The sequence below is a fragment of the Pristiophorus japonicus genome, chromosome 11 (genome assembly GCF_044704955.1).
Source record: "Pristiophorus japonicus isolate sPriJap1 chromosome 11, sPriJap1.hap1, whole genome shotgun sequence".
In the NCBI taxonomy this organism is placed as follows: Eukaryota; Metazoa; Chordata; class Chondrichthyes; family Pristiophoridae; genus Pristiophorus; species Pristiophorus japonicus.
In genome coordinates, this window is record NC_091987.1 from 144,687,052 (window position 1) to 144,696,566 (window position 9,515).

At 47.2% G+C, this 9,515-nt stretch overlaps 1 non-coding gene across 1 annotated transcript; it reads right to left on the minus strand.

The window, feature by feature from the left end:
• Positions 1–5,793: 5,793 nt before the first annotated feature.
• trnar-ccu (transfer RNA arginine (anticodon CCU)) lies at positions 5,794–5,866 on the minus strand. Its single transcript has one exon. It is a non-coding gene; the product is annotated as a tRNA-Arg (tRNA).
• Between the last annotated feature and the right edge of the window lie 3,649 nt (positions 5,867–9,515).

A 9,515-nucleotide genomic window follows, 5' to 3' on the forward strand; every position in this document is an offset into this window, starting at 1 on the left:
AGAATCAAATGGATCTGCATTTTTGCTCCTTGGAACTTCCCGATGCCTGGTTCGAACATCGCGGGAAACTTGCTTACGACCTGGGCACATGAGGTGTTGTCGACTGATGAAAGCGCTCGGACGTCATCCCAGTTCCAGCGTATCTTTCCCAGCCAGCTCCTGCCGAACAGCATGGGGCCACCGCCCAGAGTGGTAACTCGTGCACCGCTCTATCATAGGAGACCTTTACGGTAGCACAACCAATTACGGGAATCAGTTCCTTTGTGTAAGTTCTAAGTTTGGTACAAATGGGAGTCAGGACTGGCCTTGAAGCCTTGTTGCACCACAACTTATCGAAAGTCTTTTTGCTCATTATGGACTGGCTTGAGCCCTTGTCCAGCTCCATGGACACAGGGAGTCCATTTAATTCAACCTTCAGCATTATCGGGGGATACTTTGTGGTAAATGTGTGCACCCCATATACCTCTGCCTCCTCGGTCTGAGGCTCTGGTTCATCATGATCCACCGTGGATCTGTCCTCCTCTGCAACATGGTGGTTTGCAGGATTAGCAGGGTTTGCAGCTCACCTGAACATTCGTTGGAGGTGTCCCATTGTTCCACAGCCCTTGCAAACGTATCCTTTGAAGTGATATGAATGGAAGCGATGATCACCCCCGCAGCGCCAACAAAATGTTAATGGCCTTGATGGCGGACTCTGAGTCATCTGCGGATGTGCAGCTACAGGCGTGTAGGTCCAACCATGTACATTTCGATTCGAAAACAACATTGCTTTGTTCACAGTACTTGCAGCAGCACTAGTGGGCTGGGAAATTTGTTTAGTATTGTCACTGGTGGAGATAAACGCCTGGGCTATCGCTATGACTTTACTAAAGGTTGGGGTCTCTACAGTCAAAGGTTTGCGAAGTATAACTTCATGGCCAATGCCAAGTACAAAGAAGTCCCTGAGCATATGCTCCAAGTGTCCTTCAAATTCGCACTGTCCTGTAGGGCGCCTTAGCTTGGCCTTTAGACCTTTGTCGTGTGGAATCGATACCTTGCCATCACAATGCTTTCCTTCATGTTTAGATGCTCCCAGACCAGTGTGCACAACTCATCGTATGACTCGTCTGTGGGTTTCACTGGAGTGAGCAGGTTTTTCGTGAGGCCATACGTTGATGTCCCGCAAACGGTAAGGAGGATCGCCCTTTGTTTGGCAGCGTTCGCTTCTCCTTCCAGCTCATTGGCCACGAAGTATTGGTCAAGTCGTTCCACGAAGGTTTCCCCATCATCTCTCTCCAAAAATGTCTCCAGGATGCCCACAGTTCTCTGCATTGTTGCATTGGGGTTCATCATCTGTATCTCGTCGCCAGTTGTTATGTCTTGAATAAAGAGTCAGACTAGTTACTATAAGCTCAAAGTAAGTGTGACCGCAGTCCTTTATTACAGATCTCAGAGTGCCTCTCCAGCCTGTGAGGCCTCCTTATATACAAGTGCTCCCAAGGGATTGTGGGATCCCTTGGGACTCCAGGGGATAAGCCCTCTGGTGGTTAGACATGGTATTTACAGGTTTACATACATAACACTGTGGATGTGCTGGATGACATGATTATACACTCTATCCACTTTGAATATGTATTCACCACAACTAAAAACATCTTCCCCAGGAAGAGACCTGCAAAGTCTATGTGGATCCTGGACCATGGCTTAGACGGCCATGACCACAGATTCAGCAGCGATTGCACTGGTGCTTTGCTGAGCTGCATGCAAGTATTGCACTGATGCACACATGATTCTAGCTCAGAGTCAATTCCCGGCCACCATATATGAGACCTGGCAATGACTTTCATCATTACAATGCCGGGATGTGTGCTATATAGCTCACATACAAATTTCTCTCTCCCTTTCTTGGGCATAACAACACGATTGCCCCACAGTATACAATCCGACTGAATAGACAGTTCGTCTTTGCGACGAATGTAAGGTTTGGTCTCCTTGCACATTTGCTTAGGTATGGCTGATCAATCACCTTTGGGGATGCAACTCTTCACCACCGATAAAATCAGGTCCTGGCTGGTCCAGGTCTTAACTTGTTGAGCTGTGACAGGGGTTCCTTCACTCTCAAAAGCATCCATAACTAATAATAGGTCCGCCGGTTGTGGTGTTTCCACCTCCGGTGTGGGCAATGACAGACGGCTCAAAGCATCGGCACAATTCTCGGTGCCAGGTCTATGGCGAATTACATAATCATAAGCGGATAATGTCAGCGCCCACCTCTGGATGCAGGATGAAGCATTGGTATTGATACCTTTGTTTTCAGAGAATGGTGAAATGAGCGGCTTGTGATCTGTCTCCAGTTCAAACCGAAGACCAAAGAGGTACTGATGCATCTTTTTAACCCCATACACACAGGCTAGTGCTTCTTTCTCTACCATGCTGTCGGCTCTTTCCGCTTTAGACAAACTCTTTGAAGCATACACGACTGGTTGAAGTTTACCCGACTCATTAGCTTGTTGGAGTACGCAACCAAGTCCGTATGACGAAGCATCACAGGCCAATACTAAACATTTACATGGGTCATAATGTACCAGCAGCTTGTTAGAGCAAAGCAGATTAGTGGCTTTCTCAAAAGTTCTATCTTGAGACGCACCCCACACCCAGCTGTTGCCTTTTCTTTGCAGCATGTGCTCAATTTAGGTAGGAAGTTACTGAAGTAGTTGAGTAGACCCAGGAACGAACGCAACTCTGTCACATTCTGCGGCTTGAGTGCATTCTTGATGGCCTTGGTTTTCACGTCCTTGGGCCTGATGCCGTCAGCAGCAATTTTCCTCCCCAGGAATTCGACCTCGACTTCGAGCGTTTCAGTCTGAGTCCCACTTTGTCCAGACGATGTAGAACCTCTTCCAGGTTGTTCAGATGTTCTTCGGAGTCACGACCTGTGATCAGGATGTAATCTTGGAACACGACGGTTCTAGGAGCGGACTTCAGTAGACTCTCCATGTTCCTCTGAAATATTGCTGCAGCCAAGCGAATTCCAAAAGGGCACCTGTGATAAATAATGCATGTTTATGCATGTTAATGCATGTAAGTCTCTTCGACGTCTTGACCAGCTCCTGTGTCATGTAGGCCAGTTCAGTTTGGTGAACGACTTCCTCCCGGCTCGCATTGCAAACATGTCATCAGCCTTCGGTAACGGGTACTGATCCTTTTTCGAAACCCTGTTGATCATAGCCTTGTAGTCTCCACAGATTCTGACTGTGCCATCATTTTTCAGCACAGGAACAATGGGGCTGGCCCATTCATTAAATTCAACTGGTGATATGATCCCTTCACGCTGGACTCTGTCAAGTTTGATTTCGAACTTCTCCCTCATCATATACGGAACTGCCCAAGCTTTATGATAGACGGGTCTTGCATCTGAATCCACGTGGACCTGCACCATGGCTCCCATGAAGTTGCCGATGCCTGGTTCGAACAGCAATGGGAACTTGCTCAGTACTTGGGCACACGTATCTTCCTCCGACATCAACGCCTTGATGTCATTCCTATCGCATCTGATTTTTTTAAGCCAGTTCCTGCCGAACAGCGTTGGGCCATTGCCTGGGACAATGCATAGCGATAACTCGTGAACCGCACCATACGACACTGTAATTATGGCACTGCCAATCACTGTTATGAGTTCTTTGGCATTGACTGGACTCAGCCTGGGCCTCACAGCCTCAGTATCCCACAGCTTGTCTAATGCCCTCTGGCTCTTATCGATTGACTCACCCCCTTGTCCAGTTCCATCGCTACCAGCAACCCATTAAATTTCACGTTGATCATTATCGGTTTGCTCTTAGTTAGGAACGAGTATAGTCCATACACTTCCTCCTCTGGTATCTCGGATTGCTTATCCAGATCCGCACTATTCTGACCATCATCCTCCACGTGGTGTGTCGCAGTACGCTTGCTCATCTGCGGACACTTGTGCTGGAGATGCTCCACTCTCAGACAGCATTTGCAACTATATTGCTTAAATCGGCACTGCTGATGCCGGTGATTTCCCCCACAACGCCAACACAGAGAAATCGGATGCATTCCCGCTGGTGGATTTTGGGCAGCCACAGGTTTCACGTACGCAGTCGAGTAGGCCCTACCATATGCCGCTCTGCTGAACGCTGAATCAATCATACTTACAGTACTTGCCGAGTTTCGATTTTTCACTGATATCTGATTTAGACTTCTATCCATCGTCATGCATGACTGATCGATCGTGATGGCCCTGTTCAAGTCCAACGTCTCCACCGCCAGTAGTTTACGGAGGATCACCTCGTGGTTAATGCCAATTACAAAGAAGGCCCGCAGCCTGTCTGCCAACACAGCCCCGAACTTACACGATCCCGCTAGACATCTCAGGTCGGCAACGATTTCCGCCGCATTCTGGCCCTCTGAGCAAACGTGCGTATAAAATCTGTATCTCGAGATGATGATGCCTTTATCTGGCTTCAGATAGTCCTGTACCAAGGTACACAATTCTTCATACATCTTCTCTGTTGGAGTCACAGGTAGGAGTAGATTCTTTATCAGACCATAAATGTTTGTACCACAAACCATGAGGAACACCGCCCAGCGCCGACCTCCTCCATTTTGTTGGCCATGAAGAACTGGCTCAAATGGCTCACCAAGTCTGCCCAATCTTCTCCTTCCACAAACCACTCCAACAATCCAATTGTGCTCATTTTTGCATGCAAAGGTTCTTGTTGCCTCATCACCAAATGTTGTTTATGCAATAACTGTTAGACTGAGTCCGGTTTAACTCAAAGAGGTATAACCTTGGCTCTGCTTTATTAGGGCCCTAAGTGACAAATATACAAAATGGCTGACCTTTTATACTTGGACTGCACACATGTGCGTGCAGCCCAATGGCCTCCAACAATGACACCATCTAGTGGCTAGTGATCCCAAAACTACACACATGACAATGGTGAAAGCATTTGCTGCCGTAGTGCACAAGCTGGGTCTCAAGAAGTCAGTGTGAATGAAACTTGATTATTGTCGATCTACTTGCGGTATCTGTCCACTGCCTACCCTAGCTGTGATGACAAATCTCAGCCCACTGCAGGTATTGAGCCCGACAACTGCCTGGTCTATGCAGCTCAGTACCCCAGCTCACTGCCCCCGGCTCACCCTTCCCGGGTCACTCCCCCGGCTCACTCCCCCGGCTCACTCCTCCAGCTCACTCCCCCAGCTCACTCACCCAGCTCACTCCCACAGTTCACTCTCCCCGACCCCAGCTCACTCCCCCAGCTCACTCCCCCAGTTCACTCTCCCCGACCCCAGCTCACTCCACCGGCTCACTCCCCAGCTCACTCCCCCGGCTCACTCTCCGGCTCACTCCCCCGGCTCACTCCCCCGGCTCACTGGGTGTTTGCCTGCAGATTATTTTCATAATGTGGTAGCCCAGGTAACATTTCAACCTGGAATTACCCAGCTTGGAGGAATAGCGCGCTCTGTAATTGGTCATTGAATCTGATGACACTAATCGTACATGTGATTGGGTGTCTACATTTTGAAGCAGTGACTGTGCCCAGGGTAAACTGAAGACAGGAGTTAAAGGGTCAGTGTTTGCCTGGAAAGTGCGGGTGGCATTGTTCCCTGAGTGTGGGATGGTGCACAGCTTGGTAGAAGCAATACATTGGTTTGTGCCACTGGACAACAAGCGACAGAGTGAGAAGGTCCTAAACAGGAACTGCCTGGATTGGATGATACATTAAAAGGAAAGCTACCTGTCACGGAATGTGTTTTGGAATTTGTTTCAGGACCAAAAATTCACTTCACCCCAGATGGGACTTGAACCCACAATCCCTGGCTTAGGAGGCCAGTGCCTTCTCCATTAGGCCACTGGGGCAGTACAGAATGAGAGTTTGAAATCTGCAACTTGTCTCTATGTCTATAGGTAGTCACTGCCAAATTTGATGCCTTTTCAGGGCCGGCCCTTATTTTTCATAGAATGATACAGCACAGAAGGAGACCCTTCACATCTGTGCCTACTCTTTGAAAGATGTATCCAATGAGTCAGAACATTAATAATGAAGTCCCCTGGACCGGATGGCTTACATCCTAGGGTCTTAAGAGAAGTGGCTGCAAAGATAGTGGATGCATTGGTTGTAATCTACCAAAATTCCCTGGGTTCGGGGGCGCTCCCATCAGATTGGAAAACCGCAAATGTAATGCCCCTATTTAAAAATGGAGGCAGATAAAAAACAGGAAACTATAGACCAGTTGGCCTAACATCTGTCATTGGGAAAATGTTGAAATCCATTATTATGGGTCATTTTCTGGTTGGTAAACAGTGACTAGTGGGGTGCCACAGGGATCAGTGCTGGGGCCTCAACTATTTACACTCTATATTAATGACTTGGATGAAGGGACTGAGTGTAACGTAGCCAGGTTTGCTGATGATACAAAGATGGGTGGGAGAGCAAATTGTGAGGAGGACACAAAATAATCTGCAAAGAGACATAGGGCTAGACTTTCCACTTTTGTGCAGATCACCCCAAAATGGGCATTATTTGCAGTGTTGGCGGTAAATATGAGTTTTGAGATCGCCAGATTATCACCCATTTTCAAAACCTCAACTTTCCATTTTATAAAACGGGCCTTATCGCGAGTAATCTGAAATGGGCGTTAGTGTTAAATTTTTTGACCTTCTGCCATAAAGTGTTGGCGTCCATAGCAACACTATGGCAATGGTCATTTCCCACATTTCAAGAGGTGTGGGGTCATCAATACATGCGCAGAAGAGGAGAGAGAGGGAGCAGAAAGGTGTGTTGTGTGGTTGTTTGGCTGTTGTGGGAGGTAGGAGGGAGATTTACCAACAGCAAAAGGACATGAGCACAAAGAACGTTGTTCCCACGGAGTTTTTGGTGAACAAAATATATTTAAAATGGAAGGGATGGAGGAGGCGACACAGCACGCTGTGGAGGCTGGCGAAAATAGTGAGATGGGAGAGGAACAATTGGGAGAATGCAAATGAGCGATTAGATTCTCCGACGAGGCAAATGTCTCCCTCCTGCAGGAGGTGGAGTCATACTGGGTTCAATTGACCCAGGGTATGCATGGGAAGCCCACCCCAAAGGCCTACCAGAGGATATGGGCCGACATAGCCGAGGTGGTCACGTTGGTGACCCATGAGGTGTGTGAGGGCAACCAGTGCCGCAAGCACTGAATGACCTTGTCGGATCCGCCAGAGTAAATATTACATTTATTTACATGTACTTATATATTTATATAATTTGAATTGTAAGTGTAATGATTGATTACAATCAGATATGATGTCTTGCACTTAAAATGGGAATGTTTTACTCAAAGTCTGTGTTTACGGTGTACGTCTTTAGGTAAAGAATGATAATTATCATAATAATGATGATTACATCTGTCGGTTATGTGTTCTAAACAAAGAAGTAATATGAAATCGAAGTGTGACGTCACAGCCAAGTGGGTAAGTGATTGGCTGGTGGATTGGTGAATATTTAATCTTTTTTGTTTTCTTTTTCTTTTCTTATCAGTAGGTAACCTTTGGCATTGTTGTCAAATTAAGTAAATTTAAGGGTTAAATCATGGCAGGAGAGCCCAGACCCATGGCATGCCCCTCCTGTGCTATGTGGGAAGTCACGGACACAGGAAGAGTCCCTGACTACTATATGTGCAGGAAGTGTGTACAGCTGCAGCTCCTGACAGACCGCATTGCGACACTGGAGCTGCACATGGATTCTCCCTGGAGCATCCGCGATGCTGAGGATATTGTGAATAGCATGTTTAGTGAGTTGGTCACACCGCAGGTAAAGATTACACAGGCAGATAGGGAATGCATGACCATCAGGCAGAGCAGTGGAAGGAAGGTAATGCAGGGGTCCCCTGCGGTCATCTCCCTCTAAAACAGATATATCACTTTGGGTACTGTTGGAGGAGATGACTCATCAGGGGAACAGCAGCAGCCAAGTTCATGGCACTGCGGGTGGCTCTGCTGCACAGGAGGGCAAGAAAAAGAGTGGGAGAGCTATAGTGTTAGGGGACTCTATTGTAAGGGGAATAGGTAGGCATTTCTGCAGCCGCAATCGAGACTCCAGGATGGTATGTTGCCTCCCGGTGCAAGGGTTAAGGATGTCTCAGAGAGGCTGCAGGACATTCTGGAGGGAGAGGGTGAACAGCCAGATGTCTTGGTCCATATAGGTATCAACGATACAGGTAAAAAGCGGGATGAGGTCCTACAAGCTGAATTTAGGAAGCTACGAGTTAAATTAAAAAGTAGGACCTCAAAGGTAGTAATCTCAGAATTGCTACCAGTACTACGTGCTAGTCAGAGTAAAAATAGCAGGATAGTTAAGATGAATACGTGGCTTGAGGAATGGTGCAAGAGGGAGGGATTCAAATTCCTGGGACATTGGAACCGGTTCTGGGGGAGTTGGGACCAGTACAAACTGGATGGTCTGCACCTGGGCAGGACCGGAACCAATGTCCTGGGGGGAGTGTTTGCTAGTGCTGTTGGGTAGGGGTTAAACTAATATGGCAGGGGGATGGGAATCTATGCAGGGAGACAGATGGAAGTTAAATGGGGGCAGAAGCAAAAGGTAGAAAGGAGATAAGGAAAAGTGGAGGGCAGAGAAATCAAACGCAAAAATCAAAAAGGGCCACATGACAACATAATTCTAAAAGGACAAAGAGTGGTAAAAAGAACAAGCCTGAAGGCTCTGTGTCTCAATGCGAGGAGCATTCGTAATAAGGTGGATGAATTAACGGTGCAGATAGCTGTTAATGGATATGATGTAATTGGGATTGCGGAGACATGGCTCCAGGATGACCAAGGCTGGGAACTCAACATCCAGGGGTATTCAATATTCAGGAAGGATAGACAGAAAGGAAAAGGAGGTGAGGTAGCATTGCTGAGGAGATTAACGCAATAGTAAGGAAGGACATTAGCTTGGATGATGTGGAGTCTGTATGGGTAGAACTGTGGAGCACCAAAGGGCAGAAAACACTAGTGGGAGTTGTGTACAGACCACCAAACAGTAGTAATGAGGTTGCGGATGGCATCAAACAGGAAATTAGGGATGCGTGCAGTTATCATGGGTGACTTTAATCTGTATATAGATTGGGCTAACCAAATTGGTAGCAATACAGTGGAGGAGGATTTCCTGGAGTGTATAAGGGATGGTTTTCCAGACCAATATGTCGAGGAACCAACTAGAGAGCTGGTCATCCTAGCTTGGGTGTTGTGTAATGAGAGAGGATTAATTAGCAATTTTGTTGTGCGAGGCCCCTTGGGGAAGAGTGACCATAATATGGTAGAATTCTTCATTAAGATGGAGAGTGACACCGTTAATTCAGAGACTAGAGTCCTGAACTTAAAGAAAGGTAACTTCGATGGTATGAGACGTGAATTGGCTAGGACAGACTGGCGAATGATACTTAAAGGATTGACGGTGGATAGGCAATGGCAGACATTTAAAGATCACATGGATGAACTTTAACAATTGTACATCCCTGTCTGGTGTAAA